Source organism: Nomascus leucogenys, chromosome 9 (assembly GCF_006542625.1).
Source record: "Nomascus leucogenys isolate Asia chromosome 9, Asia_NLE_v1, whole genome shotgun sequence".
In the NCBI taxonomy this organism is placed as follows: domain Eukaryota; kingdom Metazoa; phylum Chordata; class Mammalia; order Primates; family Hylobatidae; genus Nomascus; species Nomascus leucogenys.
In genome coordinates, this window is record NC_044389.1 from 16177819 (window position 1) to 16195955 (window position 18137).

An 18137-nucleotide genomic window follows, 5' to 3' on the forward strand; every position below is an offset into this window, starting at 1 on the left:
GATAACAATATACTAATCAAGAAAGATATAAGTCTGAATATATCTTTTCCATAGTACGTATTCTTTGTAAAAAATGTGTGGCTGGGTGTGGGGGCTCGTGCCTGTAATCCCAGCACTTTGGGAGGCTGAGGCAGGAGGATTGCTTCAGTCCAGGAATTCAAGACCAGTCTGGGCAACATGGTGAGACCCCAACTCTACAAAAAAATAAAATACTAACAGGGCATGGTGGTGCATGCCTGTAGTCCCAGCTACTCAGGAGGCTGAGTTGGGAGGATTGCTTGAGCCTGGGAGGTCATGGCTGCAAGCCATGATCATACCACTGCACTCCAGCCTGGGTGACAGTGAGACCCCATCTCAAAAAAAAAAAAGAAAAAAAAATCAGCAACAAATTTAGAAAATTTGCTCTTGCTTTATAGTGCTGTAGATATAAGTGAAAATATCATTATGTATAAATATTTTAAGAGGCTTGGGCATTGAAAAGTTGTACACATGATTTTAAATGTGTACACTACTTTATAGAGTCTCTGTAGCATCTTAAGGGGACGCAAAGCCACCTGCCCTCTGATAACAAATTGATGTTCCGTGCCTTTATTGTCATTTATCCCCTTATCTTGAATAAATGTACCTTTGCTTTAGAAATGCTAAATGTGGAAGGATAATCTACTAAAAGACCTTACCACCTTTTATATTCCAAAGGTCATTTGCATTTTATAAATACAAGTGAGTTGATACATCATCTAGTCAGAAAGAGATTTCACCTGTTAAACCAGGACTTCTGTCCAATAAAATGTGACACCTTCTAAATTCTCTGAGCTCTTTAGAACAAGATGATTCAGAGAAAAAAGCCAAAAATGGTATAACTGCTGGAGAGTGTAGTGTGATAACACCCGCGGCATATGGGGATTATGGGAGCTACGATTCAAGATGAGATTTGGGTGGGGATACAGCCAAACCATATCAATGGGGAACTGTGACCAGGGTTTGACCACAGACTTGAGAGATGAGGCTGCAAAAGCAGAAACTCATGCTAAAGAGGTCAAGCCCCCAAATGCAGAAATGCGGTCAAATAGGGACAAGAACAGTGTCCCCAGCCATGGACAGGAGGGATTGCAAAGGCAGAAAGACCAGTTGTGGAGAATGGAGGCTTCCGGGTGAGAGCTGAACCAACAATGAACCAGACTGCTTCTTTGTTTTTTTGAGACAGAGTCTTGCTGTGTTGCCCAGGCTGGAGTGCAGTGGCATGATCTCTGCTCACTGCAGCCTCTGCCTCCTGGGTTCAAGCGATTCTCCTGCCTCAGCCTCCCCAAGTAGCTGGGATTACAGGTGTGCACCACCGTGCCCAGCTAATTTTTGTATTTTTTGCAGAGATGGGGCTTTACCATGTTGGCCAGGCTGGTCTTGAACTCCTGACCTAAGGGATTCACCCACCTTGGCCTCCCAAAGTGCTGGGATTACAGGTGTGAGCCACCGTGCCTGGCCTCAGACTGCTTGTTATGCCTGGGAAGGTCACTTTATTATTGTTCTTACCCACAGTTAAGATATATCCTAGAGAATGGGGCTGGACTGAGCCTGTGTATAGGGTGGGAGTCAGATTCATGAATGGATGTAAACTCCATGGGGCAAGGCCCTAACAATTGCTGGAATTATTTTTCTAAAAAATGCAAATCTGATCACACCTTTCCTCCTTATAAAGCCATTTGATGGCTTTCATTGCTTAGGGAACAGAGCCCAAATTGCTTAGATTGGTATTCAAGATGAAACTCCTTCCTTGAGATGACCTTGCTTTTTCCCTCAGGTACACCTTGCACCCCATCCATACAGAACTACTACTCATCATTTTTAAAACATGGCTCTGCTAGACTCCCATGCCATAGGACCTTCTGTTTTCTACACATCCTTCTCATATTTAAATGTACAAAGAAGGCAAATTATAAGAAAATCAGAGCAGTGCAAGCTCAGCCAATGTTTTAAAGTTTGTTCTCCTAATATTAAATCTGTAAATGCAAGTACTTTAAACACATTTGAATGTGTTTTCAAGATCTTAATGTGTCTCTTTTACCTTAAGCCAGATATCCTTCCTTGTTTTTCTATGGCATCTTTGCATATCTCTGCTATGGCAATGGTCATATTGTGGTATACTTTTGTTTCCTTCTTCATCTTTGTAATCCTGCTGCTAAGTACTACATCTAACACTGAGGTGCTCATTACATAGGTATTGAGTGGCTGTTAGAGCATCTGTGGACAGTCTTTCTTCCATACTTCAATTGCACATGGAACATGCCCATATTATAACGCTTATCTGATATGCCCAGATTGTTGGTTTTCATGTCTGTGTTATCTCTTAATTATAAGCACAGTGAGGCCAGGGGCTGTACTTCTCCTTTCTGTAGATCCTGTATATGGCACATAGAAGAAGCTAAAACAAAAAATGTGCTGAATGAATGAATGAATGAATGAGTGACTATTGTTTGGGCACTATGAATAAAATCTCAAGTCAAGTTTCAAGAGATAAATGACCTTTGTACAAAACCTGTAAAGGTTGTGTTTCAAAACCTGTTACTGTCCATTAAAAGCAAGTAGTCCCAGAAGGTTTTTAGCTGCATAAAAGTTTGCCCATTATTCTTTAATCGGTGTCCAGTAGCTAAAACTCCTGTTGTTTTGTCTATTTCCCTGTACAGTAGATATGGATTCTCTTCTGGGTCTCCCTGAAGTGAATAACAGCATGTAAATACCCTATAGCTTCAATATATTGATTGAAAAACTGGATACTTCATATGACTTTCATTTTTTTACTACTCATATTATCTTAAAGGTTATATTTATATGCAGGACATATTTGTAAAAGTTTTGAACAGCATTATTCTTGGGTGGCGATGGAAGAGAAATTTCTTAACCCTCTAGGAAGTAATTCTAAGGAAATTATATTCTAGTGTCATAGATCATTGAGTAATACTGTTGTTAGTCAGCGTCTTGACTCTGGGAAAAAATAAGTTACAAGTTAAAACTATGCTAAACAGGAAAATGTTGAGAAAAAATAATCTCAAAATTCCCATTCAGAAAATCTACATAGAAGATTTTAGTGGTACTTTCTTCTTTCATTAATATATAGTCAAAATTTTTTTAATGAATAAAAAAGCAGACAATTACTAGACACTTATAAGGAGATTATTCATCTTAAACTCAAGGAAAATAATCTAGTTTTGACTTACAAAGTGTACCTTTATGTTGAAATGCTTCGAGTCATTTTAAAAAAATGAAATTCCTTGAAATACCTCTAAAAGTATACTCTTACTAAGAAGGCAAATGATAAGATAACTAAAGTGGAATTCAATTACTGTTTTAAGTTTGCTCACCCAATATTGAATCTGAAAGTATAAGTACTTTAAGCATTTTTTGCAGTTTTAGTAGGTTACAGTAAAACAGTGGTTGCCTTTAAGAAAATAAATAAAATTAAAAGATAAAACTAAATGAAAGTAAACAGCTGTTATATCCTGTCTGAAACAGAAAGTCTTTCTGTATTACTATGTAATGGTTTTATTAGAATATTCCTTTAAAATGTAAATCAAAGATAGCAGTGTTATTAAATTAATATGTTGTTTGCTATTCATATATACATTTTTTTTTTGTATCAGGAAACTTAAGCAACTCTTTAATAGTGCGGTCACAGGCAGGGGAAAAGGGGAATGATACCTTTAGCAAAAGGTAGATGACAGATGTTGATGGTGATCAGTGATGGATGAGTTTCAGATCACGATGCCCTAGGCCGGAAACTTCAGGGTGGCCTCTTTGATGAAATCCCAAGGGTGGAGTTGGGGGTGAATTCTTCATTCAACCTATGTGGTGTAGAATGGCCGATGAGGAAACCATGTAATCCAATATGTCTTTAAGAAAACCTCTGAGTAATTTTTGATATGATTATAAAAGCAATCTTAATCTTTAAAGATTTTAATCTTTAAATGAAACAAAATTCTGTTTACTTGAACGATCATTTCTTATTACACATCTATTTAGCTCCTCCACACTTTCCTTTGCAACATCCCATAATCTAACTTGGGTGCCTCCAGGGAAAAGAGGGTGGAAACTTAAAATTCTTGCTTTGTGACTAGAAAATACTATACAGTTGGTTTAAAAGTGACTAAACCAACTACTCAATTGATTGTTTTGTCTGTGTCCAAGGACCTCAAAGTGCTGTCTGATGAGCAGGTGGCCCACAGGCTGGTGGAGCCCAAGGGAAAGAAGTAGCCCCAGGTATGACTGGGCTGTCCTGAAAGTTGAAAAGGCAAAAAATGGATCACATATTCAGAGTGAATTTCCCAGTCAGAGAGGAGAGACTCACAAGCTTTGGGGTTTGTATGTTTGACATTTACTAGGGTAGGTCTGTGTCTCTTGGCTTGTCATTTCCATACTGTGTCCCTTTAAAATTTTTCCCATTGGTATGTCAACGTGAAGAAGGAGATGTAAGAAACTAAGAAGATGTTATTTATAGGTTATTTTATTTCCCATACATAATTTGTAGGCTCAGAAAATGGAGAAAAGAGAAGAGGGAAAAATGTTGACTTACATGACTCCAGATAATTATCTCACTGATATTGTGTCAATTGGTGACTTCAGAGTCACCTAGCAAAACAAGGTATTTCATCTTCATTTTGGGTAACTTATTTTTTTAATCCTTCAGTAGTAATTATTGAGAAGCACTTCTAGGAAATGGCATTTTATATCTAGAAGAAAATGTACTGTTTGTGGAGACTGCTGTCAAAATTCTTCATCTTTTTTATAGCTAAGGAGACATGTGTCCTTAGGAACATGTCTTTACTCTGGTATTTGCTTTCTTCATTTTTGAAATTAGGTGGTTACTAAATAATTACTAAGGTCTCTTCCATCTCTTGATAGTCTATGGATATAATACTTTTTGACTAAATTGAATTTTCTTTCTTTTCTCCATTGGTCCCATCAAATGAACAAAGAAAAAGATTTTAGTATCTACTGGATAGTGAAACAAGACATTCGAAGACAAAACAATTTACAAAACTGAAAACTCCGGAATAACTGAGACTGTCTACACATAGTTGCTTCGGTTGTTTTGAATAACTTTATTTGTCAGTGAGTTAATTGTTTTCTAATTCATTAGAGGGGAGGGGGTTGGGAGCTAACCCCTGATATTTAACTGGGTTGGTGCAATCATGCTGCTGGTAGACTGTTCTGATGAGACACTATGTAACATGATTTCAATGAATGCCACATTCTTTATTTATAAATATCTGTCTGGAAATGGCTCTCCAGACTAGAAGCTATCAAACACATTCTCTGTTAGGAGCGAGGAGTTTCCCTACTTTTTCCCTCTTGATGGTCCCTCTCTATGGCTTAACCTCAGCCAGCCAAAATACCGATCGATGTCACTGTGATAGATATTTTTTCTACCATTATAGTGTCTGTAAATCAAACACCATCAGGGTATAACAGAAGATATCATGACACTATATCATCCTTTGCAATTCCACCAGTGTCAAAGAACAATAAGCATTACTTTAAAGGAAAATATTTTTTGAAAATAAATTGAGGCAGTATTTCAAAAAGCTGAATTTGGTAGTGGAAATATGGTTGGAAATATAGTCCCTTGTTAGTTGCTGGCATGGACACCCTTTTCTTTATTTGGTTATTATTGATCATGAGAAAGAAGGCATAGTCCCCAAATAACAAAGGTGCTCTGGGAAAGACGAAGAAGAAAAAAAGGTGTTTCTTTCCTGTTTACCAACGTGTAGGAAAAATAAGATACAAACCTAAATAATCTAATAGAAGGCCAAAAGTGTGTGATAGGAGACTCATAATGCTGTTTGACAGCCTACAGAAAAGAAAAAATAATGGCAGCTGGAATGCCATAGAAGACTTCTTCCTCCCACAGATGAAGAAGGCATTGGGTGGTAATTGTTGCTTGTGAACAGAGTTTTAATAAAAAAGTTTTTTTTTTTTTTTTTTTTTGTTTTTTTTTTGAGACGAAGTCTCACTCTGTTGCCCAGGCTGGAGTGCAGTGGCATGCTCTCAGCTCATTGCAACCTCCACCTCCTGGGTTCAAGTGATTCTCCTGCCTCAGCCTCCTGAGTAGCTGAGATTACAGGCCTGCGCCACCATGCCTGGCTAATTTTTGTATTTTTAGTAGAGATGGGATTTCTCCATGTCGGTCAAGCTGGTCTTGAACTCCTGACCTCGTGATCTGCCCGCCTCGGCCTCCCAAAGTGCTGGGATTACAGGCGTAAGCCACGGCATCTGGTTAATATAAAAGATTCTTTAAAAGAGTATGAATGACCAAGAAGGGCTAAAGAGGGCGAAGAGGGTGAAGACATTGAGTTTGTTCAACTGCCCCAGGATGAACGTGTGATGAGGGGCTCAGTGAGTGTTCGCTGCTGAGATTTAGGGCAGAAGTGGGATCTCCCAGGAGATGCAGCTCAGCCATAAGCTGGTGTGTTGTGGTGCTGCCCTATCAGAAGAGAAAGATAACATGTTGTAGGATTTCAGGTGGCAGTGGGTTATGCTGAGATGATAGTGAGATGGGAAACTTCCTTTTCCTTCTGGCTTTGATGTCAGGTGCCAGGATGGCATAGCATAGAGCCTTGGGTTCTGGAGGCTGACTGGGCTCAAGTCCCAGCTCTGCCATTTACTGATAAGCAAGTTTTTTTTTTTTTAACATCTCTGTGCCTCAGTTTTACCATCTCTAAAATGGGGATAATGATTTGTACTTACCTCATAAGATTGTTGTGAGGAGTGAGTTACTGCTTACAAAATAAAGCATTCAGAACGGTGCTTGGCACAAAGTAAGCATCATTTAACTAACTGCAAGGTTCTAATGTGCAGACTGCATTCAGTCCAATTTTTGGGCATGACTTCCAGGCCCCATCTTGCTTTAACTACCAGCAGGTGGAGAAAGGTGCAGATAACAAAGTTTGAACTTCACATTCGTAAGGTGTCTGGATAACTGCTCAGAATACTTTGATGTTCACAGGAAAACATTTTGCCTCAAGTCATTGCTAATGTTGGGGCAAGGAAATCTCTAGGGCACAGCTAGGAAAACGCCTTCTGTAGACTACAGAAGGATCTGAGATTATTTAAATATCTCTGATTGTGAAGAAGCACAGAGCCTTATATTAAAAAAGAAGAAGAATCTATTAGAATTTGAGAGAAAGCTGATTACAGATGAATGCAGAGAAGGGAAAGTTAAGAAGATTAAGGATGCCATGTCGAAGCCCCCTTTTCCACAGGGATATTCTAATACTGACACCATCCCAATCAGTAGTACCCAAAGGCTATCCTTACCTCGCTGCGCCTCTCCTGCTAAAGAGTAAACTCAGGCATTGGCCAAAGGTAACAATAAATATTAAAACCTTTATTATCAATGTTTGATAGCAGCATGAAACATTTATATTTATGTATTATTTCATTTTCTGGAAAGATGCAGGTGGTTTTAAAGATGCTATTGCTAGGTCATTTTTAAAAAGATCTAATTATCTTCTTACCAATTTCGCTTTGTTAGAGCTGAGCAGAGTGTACTAAACAAAGACTGCCCTGGAAGAAGGGCTGAGTAATTCTTGCTTACAGCTACATAATTTGTTCTGAATCAAGGTCGACAGTATAGAGGCTGTTGTGTTTTGCCTCTTGCTTAATTTTCTATTTAACTTCCTTCACAATCTTTCTGTGATTTAGAAACAAATGCGCGCGGACATTTTGGCAATTACAAAAGCCATTTTCAAATGATAGAACGCATTAACATGAGAGCTAAGACATTAAGAATTCCTTCGGCGTGGATGTGGTGAGACCTTGTTCCTTATGTAAATGTCTTTGTGTAATTTGAAAATAAAGAGAAACTGGAGCCCTCCATCTGCCACACTTGTCTAGATCAACATAATTATGCTAGTCATTTAACTTATTTTGTTATGATAAATGTTGGTCATACAAAAATATTTTTAAAAGTACTACCATGAAATTAAGGAAAAAAATCCCACTTGTATTTGTAATCCTAAATCCCTTTCTGAGCCTGAAAATGTGGCCAGATCTTAGAAAGAGCCTGGTTTTGGGGTACAACACACCTGGATTTGAATTCCCACTCATCACTTACTACCTGGGTGATTCTGGGCACAATACCTTTGGAGACTTAATTTCCCTGTCCGTAGAATAGAGATAATGGCATCTACCTTCCTGCGTGACTGTGAAGGTTAAATATGATAAAGTTTATAGAGGCTCTTAGCGTGTTTGGCGGATGGCAATCTGCTTGTTAAATGGTAGATGTTTTGTAACTACTGACAGTACTTTTGCTTGCGAGTTTTAGAGGTGAAAATAATAAATTACACTTGCTCTGTACGTATAATTATTCTGTCATGTCATTTAGAAGTTGCATTTTTGGCATAAATAGGGTATCTAGCTTCTTGCAAGTGTCCAACTATTAAATATTCTTAAAAAAGTGAAGAATTTAGTCTCTCAGAAATTCCAGTTTTTTTGAAGATGTGGCATCAAAGAGCTACATAAAGATACAGTTTTAGAGTATACTCTGTGTGTGTGTGTGTGTGTGTGTGTGTGTATGTGTGTGTGTGTGTGTGTGTGTGTCTTCCAACCAGCTCTTGTATTATGTTTGTTTTTATTCTTACCTGGCTAGGCTTCAGTTAAACTCACTGTGGAAAAATTTTAGACACTGGTTCTAATCTGCTTAATAATCTCTCCCCCTGAGTGCCTGGAGGTCTGACACAATGTAAACCATACGTGTAATAAATAATTAAGTACATGTCTTTAAAGAAGCTGAAAATAACTCTCCTGATAATGACTTCTCAAAGTACAAAGGACCATTCAGCCATCCAGTTGAGACACGTGTTAATTAAAAATTGAAAGTCATAAGTAATTGAATATTGATTTAGAGTTCTTGCCCTGAAGGGCATGTTGAGAACTCTGGCAGATTCATATAGGAAGGAAAGCCTTCTGCAGGCATCCAAGGGGAAGACCAAGTCTCTAGAAAGCCCTTGCTGAACTGAGTCTGGTTGGTGGTCTGCAAGGCTCCAAGTACTTGTCCTGAAAAAAGGACATTTTCCAGAGTTTCTGTCTCTAAGTGTTGGTCTTGTCTTTGTATCAAGCACTCAGTGAGGGAGGTCAAATGCTCATTCAAGGATCCTGGGGGCCAGCCTGGCCGTCTGGGTTGGTAGGGGGTGAGGATGTCAGCAGATGAGACGGTGGAAAGTTGGGCTATCAGTGTTTCCATTGCATGGAAAAGTTTGTCATTGTGCTTCTTGAGGCAGAAAGTATATGATTTAAACAATTTAAAGTTTCTTCTGATTATAAAAAATGAATTCATTGTTTTAAATTTGGAAAAATCAAGGAAATCATAAAGAAAGGTTATTTATAAACTTACTATGCAGTAGCAATGTCACTTAATGTCTAGTGAACTTCCTCCTAGTCTTTTTCTTTTCCTTCACTTATCATTGCTTTACATAATTTTTAGAGAATAGAATATATGCAGAAAAAATGAGAAAAAAATTGACAGATGCAGATGTTGAGTGATTCTTATATTCAACAAAATTATATTAACGATATTGAAAAGTAATATACTATCCTCTATTTATAAAATGCCTTTCATCCAAACCAAAAAAATGTATCCATGAGTTGCTTGCTTTTTGACATGTGTGAGCTAGGGACAGATATTATGTACTTTTTTTTTTTTTTTGCAACAAGTGTTCAGGAATAGAAACTTCATCCCATGATTCTCATCTCAGAATTCTGTATTGCTTTCTAAATCATCCTTTTTTTTTTTTTTTTTTTTTTTTGGTGGGGGGAGGTTATCAGAGAAGAAGTAATTTCAACTTTCAAACAGCTAAACATTCAGGATGAAATATAAAACAAATTTATATAGCATCATGAAAGATCAGTGCTGTTGATGATTGGAAGATTGTGTGTCAGTAGAATTTTGCATAGCTTACGACTTAGGGGATCTCAAAAGATTATGTTTATTAATTACTTTCTTGTAAAGGCAACTATAGAAAAGGAGGGGGAGGATGTTGAGAAGGTTATTGTACATTTTTTCTTGTCTTTCAGTTGATCTGCTAGATTTTGAATTCTGTTTAAAAAAAGCAAAAAAGAAAATATTCTTTCTGATCATAGTGCTAACCCACTGTAGGAAAGCAATTCCTTTAAAATAAAACTGTTGTGGATAAAAATTAAAACTCAGTAAAAGGTGCAAAATTAAGACTTCTGAGTCTTGAGTGAATTGCTTATATGTTTCAGGCTAGCGAAGGTTTTCCAGGTGCACATAGCCTTACTTATTAAATTTTTATAACACCCCACGTTAGTATGTTTTGTAGGTTTATGTACAATGTAGGGGATATACTCCCATATCCTGTTTTGAGGAAAATATGCTTTCTCCGTATAGGTAAGCCATGTTTAAATTTCTGGTTAAAAGAATCTTCAGAACTTGTCAATTTAATCTGATGAGCAAAGATAATCTTTATTTCAAAACATCTTTAGAATTGGAATTTTTCTGAACTCTTGATTTACTAGAAGCCAAAGTTGGTATGATTTCCCTGAAAACAAAATTTGTCACAAATTGAGCAAGTCAAACTCTGAAATTGCTGAATATCCTGGGATAAAAATGTAAACAATGTGAGGAAAAAAAGTCTCTTGGGCTCATATTACTTTGGTTTTTAACCACTTCAGTGCTACAAGATCATAATGAAATAATTGTTTCTTATTGAAACTTTGATGTACATTAAAAAAGTGTTGTTTTAAATAAAAATAAAGTTCAAAGTGCTAAGTGATTTAAGTTGTAGGATTATTTAAGCTTTTATTTAGGCATGCTTAAAATTTGTTTAAACTATCTAATTTTCATTTTATTGTAACTCTAGATGCAATTAACTCTGTAAGAGGATTTTCTTTCATTATATCTATTTTATTTTATGTTAACAAATAAGAAATATTTGTTAAATACTTGCTATATGCAAGGTGTTGTGATAAGCAATACAGAGTGTGCAAAATAAACAAAAGTTATCTATTTGGAGAACTTAAGGATTTCCCTAAGGGTACAAGACATTAAAATAGGAAACTATTAGAAACGAAGATGTTTATAGTAAAATATTTATCAAATAAACTTGATAAGTGTAATAATTGAAAATAGCTATGAACATATAAAATAATATCTTTAATAAAGTTTTTTCACTTATTAAAAAATAATCAAAACTTGATAAATTTGTACCTCATATAGGTGGCAAAACTATAGATATAGGTATAGATATAGGTGTGTACATGTACCTAGTATTGAGAAGGGATACATGAACATATACACATATGAATATATATATATATAAATCTGTATCTCTATGAGTATATCTATATCTAAATGTATACATAAAATATCAACGACTAAAAGGAAGAGTGAATCAGAAGAAAAAAATTTTAAATTCTGGGGCATCTTCACTAAAATTCAATTAGGCATGAACTCTGTGAAACTATAGCAGAAAGCTTAAGAAAAAAAGAAGCAGAAATGGAACACCAAAAATGTAGTACAAAGCAGCAAAGTAAGAGAAAGCAGAAAGTAAAAAGCAGCCAGGTAAGAGGAAGAAAGTTTGCATGGATTTAAAGTCTCTATCACACGATTACTATTCAAGGTGTATATAATAGATATTAGAAGGACACAGCTGAAAACTTCATTGATGATGAACACAGTGAATGCCCATAATACGGGGTAAGAGGCAAAGGGTTGAAAATGATGAGAGAGAAAAGAGGTGTGAAGGGCGATGTCTAGAGATGAAAGCCAAGAAGTATTTCCAGCGAAAACAGTGAGATTATTTAAATATGTCTAAGACGTACTCAGAAAGACCAGTTATGTGAACATATTTTAGCAAATAACTTTTTCTTTAATTAAAAGATTAGACAAAAAGTACTTTATATGTATATAAGGAGAAAAAGGTGAAGTATAAAAATCAGAGTGATTTCAGTCTTCTTTAATATTAAAGATCAGAAGACATACACTGTACTGAAGGAAAAAGACTCTGATGCTAGAATTTTATACCCAGACAAGTATACATGCTTAAGTGCTCCAAATTTTACCGCTACTGTGCCTATCTTGAAAACAACTGCTTACATCGGTCGCCAGATGGATGAAGCAAAATGGAGACTTCAAAGATGGAGACTTTGTGCTATAAAAGGAAGGCAGTGAATCTCAAAGATATTTAGATGTAGAATTTAGAATAAATACTTCTAAATTTTGGGATAAAGCTCAATCAAGGCCAATACAAATCTAACTTTAAAAAAGATATAAAATGTAAAGATTATTCCATGGCAGTAATCTGGTAACTGATGGAGGTGTGAGATGGAAGAAATGAGTCTACTGGTAAAAGCACGTTAAAATCTTATTTGAGGGAGATGCAAAAGTTAGGGGAAAATGTCAAGGGTGCATAAATATAGATGCAAAAGCAAGTATTATGGTAATAAAATAGACCAATTATAATTTCAAATTAATAGGTAAAATTTTTTCAGATTGTGTTAAAACACTAGATCTCAGAATATATTACTTACATGCCCTCCAAAGAGGTTTTATTTAAAGGATAAAAAAAAGATTACAAAAAGAAAGAGGTGGCAGTGACAACTTTGAATTTATTAAAATACAAGACAAGTAGAATTGAGTAGGACAACGAAGATCAATGTTTATTGCTAAAATAGAAACTTCACAAGCATGATACATTTTGGGGTTCAAAATATAGGAAAAATTAAGTATAAGACATTATTTTCGGAGGCTTTACTTCTCTCAGCTTTAGATAACTCAAGTAGCTATAATCACTGCAATTGAACTAAGGTGAACGTTAGAAAAAATACTACCAATAGAGAATATACTTGTAAGCGTCCAGGGAATATTTTAAACAGCAGTCCCCAACGTTTTTGGCTACAGGGACCAGTTTCGTGGAAGACAATTTTTCCATAGATAGGGGTTGGCGGGGATGGGGCAGAGATGTTTTTGGGATGGAACTGTTTCACCTCAGATCATCAGACACTAGATTCTCATAAGAAGCATGCACCCTAGACCCCTCGCATGCTCAGTTCACAATACGGTTCGCCCTCCTATGAGAATCTAATTTCTGTGGCTGACCTGGCAGGAGGCGGAGCTCATGCGCTAATGCTCCTTGCCTGCTGCTCACCTCCTGCCGGGCAGCCCAGTTGCTAACAGGCCACAGACCAATACTGGTCCACTGCCTGGGGGTTGGGAACCCCTGTTTTAAAAGATTGATCATATACCAAGTTACACAAAATCTAAATAGATTACACAAAGCAGGTGTCATATGGACCATAGGCCATGATCTTAGACAATAATGCAGTGAAACCTAATAGTAATAACATAGTTTTAAGCAAACCAAACTTGAAAAGTAAACACACACACATATTTAGGAATATATATATATATTTTATATATATATATATATATAATAGTGGTAAAAGACTATTTATAATTGAATACTGCAGATAACTTTATGATAATCCATCTGAAAGTAAAATAGAAAAAATTCTCATGTTATGAAAATGTAACAAGAGATAAAAGACTTTATTAGACTAATAACAGGAGAAATTAAAAATATGAATATTTTGAATAAAAATGTTACTTTTTTTTAAGTAACTTGTTAATTTTTTCAAGGAATTCTGCATAAACACCTATGGAAAGCTTATATTTAAAAATATAACCCTGATACGAAGCTTTTCAAAGAGGACACAAAAAAAGGAAAATGACAACTTATTTTGTCAATTTTATTTTTGAAAATAGATAGGAATAGAACTTCAAAGTCATGCTAGCACATAGCAGCAACAACAAAAACAACTGATCTACACCAGTTAGGGAGAATTTATATTTATTATTAGAGAGTGTATAACATGTCATCAATATGTAAAAAAAAAACCCACAAAGATGCCAAAGTGGTATCAATAACATTTTATATTGATTCTTTGTAACAATTAATGGTAAACTATTATCAGAAGTATTCTTCTTTTCCCGGATTGAAATAAAATATCTGGAACCAACAGTCAATATAATACCTGACAAAGAAAAATTAGAGTGATTTCTTCTAAAATTAGGAACAAGACAAGGTTGACAGTTGTTACTGTCATTCTTTAACATTATTCTAGAAATTCTATTAATCTCAAAAGACATGAAGCAAGAATTATTAGCTATTAAACAAGAAGAAAAAATTACACTTACTTGCAGATTATTTTTATAGCCCTTCCAAAAATATCTAAGAAAATAAACTGAAAAAGCTATTAGGAAAAACTAGTAGTAACATGGCTAATTGGCTAATTACCTGAACTGGTAGCTTTCTTAGCGACTTGTATAATCAGCTAGAAGGGCCAGGCATGGTGGCTCATGCCTTTATTCCCAGCATTTTGGGAGGCCGAGATGGGCAGATCACCTGAGGTCAGGAGTTTGAGATCAGCCTGGGCAACGTGGTGAAACCCTATCTCTACAAAAATTAGCCGGGTGTGGTCACGCACGCCTGTAGTCCCAGTTACTTGGCAGGCTGAGGCATGAGAATTGCATGAACCCAGGAGACGGAGATTATCGTGAGCTGAGATTGTGCCACTGTACTCTCCTCGAGCCTGGGCAACAGAGTGAGACTCTGTCTTAAGGAAAAAAAAAATCAGCTAGAAAATGATGAATAAAAGATCTTCCCATTAGATACAACAATTAAAATACCTAAGAATAACTTTAACAAGAAATTGTAGGATGCATCTGAAGACTACAACTTTCCAGAGGAATATAAATAAAAACAAATAATAGGAACACTATCATTTTGTTGGCTACGAAGACCAAATATTATAAAACTGTGTATTTAAAAATTAATTTCAGATTAATTTTAATTATAATTCAAATTTCACTTTTTTTCTAACCTGTCTAAATAATTCTTGATTTCACTGGAAAAAGGTAAACAAGTGAAGACAGCCATGAAAATTTGAAAAAGAGGAATATGAGGTAGAACATTTCATACTAGATAATAACAATTATGTGGTTCTGGTGTCAGAATCACCAGGCTGATCAATGGGTCCAAATAACCTAAGGGTAAATACTGAGTAAAAATGGCTAGATTTTACTTAATGGAAATAAAAATGCATCATTCTTGAAAACAAATTAAAAAGCCAAAAAGTAAGAAATTTATCATTTGTGTTGGACAGAACAAGGGCTAATACATTAAACATAAAAAGACCTTATGAAAGTGAATTAGCAGAAACATCAAAACGCTAAAAGAAAAAATGAAAGTGGGCACAGGTAGGGTTAGACAAGACCAGTAGAAGATACTGACAGGAAAGTAAATTAGGGAAAAACATTCAGCACAAAGAATTGTAAACTCAGTCACAATATAACTCTACTTACCAACTTACCAAATACTAGGAAAAAGAGAATACTTTATGGTAGCAAACATTTGGAAAAATGTCATTTTGTACTGCTTGTGGGGAAGTAAATTGGCACAGTATCTCTGGTGGTAACGTGGCATGAAAATAGTTCATGGAATATTATACAGCCATTAGTGTTTTCTTTTCTTTTCTCCTTTTTGTTTTGTTTTGTTTTGTTTGAGATGGAGTCTCGCTCTGTTGCCCAGGCTGGAGTGTAATGGCACAATCTCAGCTCACTGGAACCTCCACCTCCTGGGTTCAAGCAATTCTCCTGTCTCAGCCTCCTGAGTAGCTGGGATTACAGGTGTGCACCACCATGCCCAACTAATTTTTGTATTTTCTGTAGAGATGGAGTTTCACCATATTGTCCAGGCTGGTCTTGAACTCCTGACCTTGTGATCCTCCCACCTCGGCCTCCCAAAGTGCTGGGATTACAGGCCTGAGCCACCACGCCTGGCTAGCCATTAATGTTTTTGAACTGTATTTAAACAGTTGAAAAATAGTTACCTATAAAGTTAAAGAAAAGAAATGAAACCTAAAACAAACATAGACACAAAATGATACTAATTGTGGATGTTTGTGTGCTTATCTAGGTAAAATATGTGAATACATAGAGAAGACTGGTAGAAAATAAAATGAAGTGTCAACAGTGTATGTCTCATGGTGGCATTTTGTTTATACTTTGTGCTTCATTTAAACAATGTCCTTAATTTCAGAATGGTTCTGTACATCATGATTTCATCTAAGTAAAATGTGGGTGCTTATTGTGAATAATGTCTGAAAATAAGTGTTGTATTAAGGCAGTAGAGTTATGAGATTTACTGCTGTTTTAAAGAATTTCAATGTGCTATTTTTAAATTTAAAAGAATGGGAATTTACAGAGAGTTGAAGACAAAGACACTTTCATATTTCTGAACTCTCTGATGAACTTTTTTTTTTGGTTGGAAAACTATCATTGAGATAAAAGCCAAGCAAGAGTAAAATCAACACAGCTCTATTTCCTATAGTTTGCTTGCCTGGGTTTGGAGCAATGGGTTTCAAAAATTTAGTTTATATCTTCGATAAAAAAAAAATATTGAAAAACTAGGTAGTCCATTATACATATTATTTAGGTTGAAATCTATAATTTTGTTTTGTATTAATGTAAAAAGTAGAATAGTAGTAATTTCTGATTCATTATAAATGTTAAAAATTTTAAAGTAAGTGGGTTAGATTATCTTAAATGTATCCAGTGGAATCAAAATAGTTTAGCTCCATCCAGCAATTCCACTTCTGGGCGTATATCCTAAGGACTTAAAATCAGTATGTTGAAAAGACATCTGTCCTCTCCCGTTGATTGCATTGTTGATAATAGCCAAAATATGGAATCAATCTAAGTGTCCATCAAAGGATGGATGGATAAAAATGGATGGTATAAATACAAAATGGAATACTATTCATCCTTAAAAAAGAAGGATGTCTTATCATTTAAAACACAGACGAACCTGGAGGACATCACGCTACATGAAATAAGCCAGGCACAGAAAAACAAAAGACACGTGTTTTTACGTATATGTGGAATCCAAAACAACTGAATTCATGGAAGCAGAGGTTAGAATGGTGGTTACCAGAGGCTGGGGGATGGGAGAAATAGGGAGATGTTTGTCAAAGGGTACAAAATTTCATTCAGACAGGAGAAATAAATGATAAATACTTAAGGTGATGAATATGTTGGTTAGCTTTATTCAATCATTCCACACTGTATACATATATCATAACTTCACTGTGTACCTAACAATTATATAGGATTATAATTTGTCAAAGAAAAACACCCTCAAATAGCTTAGTCCAAATGATTCTTGAAATCTGGTCCATGGACCCCTGGGATTCTTGAGACCCCCTCAGGTGACCTGTTATTTTTATAGTAGTAATAAGGTAGGTAGCTATTTGCCTTTTTTTCCATGGGATTGGTATTTGTACTGATGATGCAAAAGCAATGGCGAATAAAACTGCTGGTGTCTTCACGTGAATCAAGACAGTGGCACTCAACTGTGCCAGTTACTAATCAATATATACTTCACTACTGAGCAATGGTTATTTTTTTTTAAAGCCAGTTGCACTAAAGAACGTTCTTTAATTTTATTAAATCTTGGCCCTTAAGTGTATATCTTTCTGATATTCTTTGTGACAACATGGGAAATACACATAGTTATTTTAAGGAAAAGTATTTGCGCAATTGTTTCAGTTAAAGCTGAACTAGCTAGTATTTTTTTTTTCTTCATGGAGCCCCATCTTTACCTGAAGAGACTATTGACAGACAAACTACTATTATTTAGACTTGGATTTTTGGTAAACAGTTTTTCAAAAATGAACCAAGTGAATCTGTTAAGAAAAACAAATGACAGTATTTGTTATTGGCGGTACAATTCAAGCTTTCACATAAAACTTAAATTTTGGAAAATTTGTATTTGTCACTGGAAACATGGCAGTTTCCCAATACTTCAAGACTTTTCTGATGAAATTAGTGGTGATAACAAATGTGAATTTTTGATATTGTGTAATGAAATGTGTCAACATTTGGAAGATCTACTTAACTGAGTGAACTCATATTTTCCAAATGGTCAATACATGATGTTACAAAATTATGCATAGGCTTTTCAAAGCATTCATTTAAAGCACAGGACAGGCCGGGCACAGCAACTCATGCCTGTAATCCTAGCACTTGGGGAGGCCAAGGCGGGCAGATCCCTGAGCTCAGGAGTTCGAGA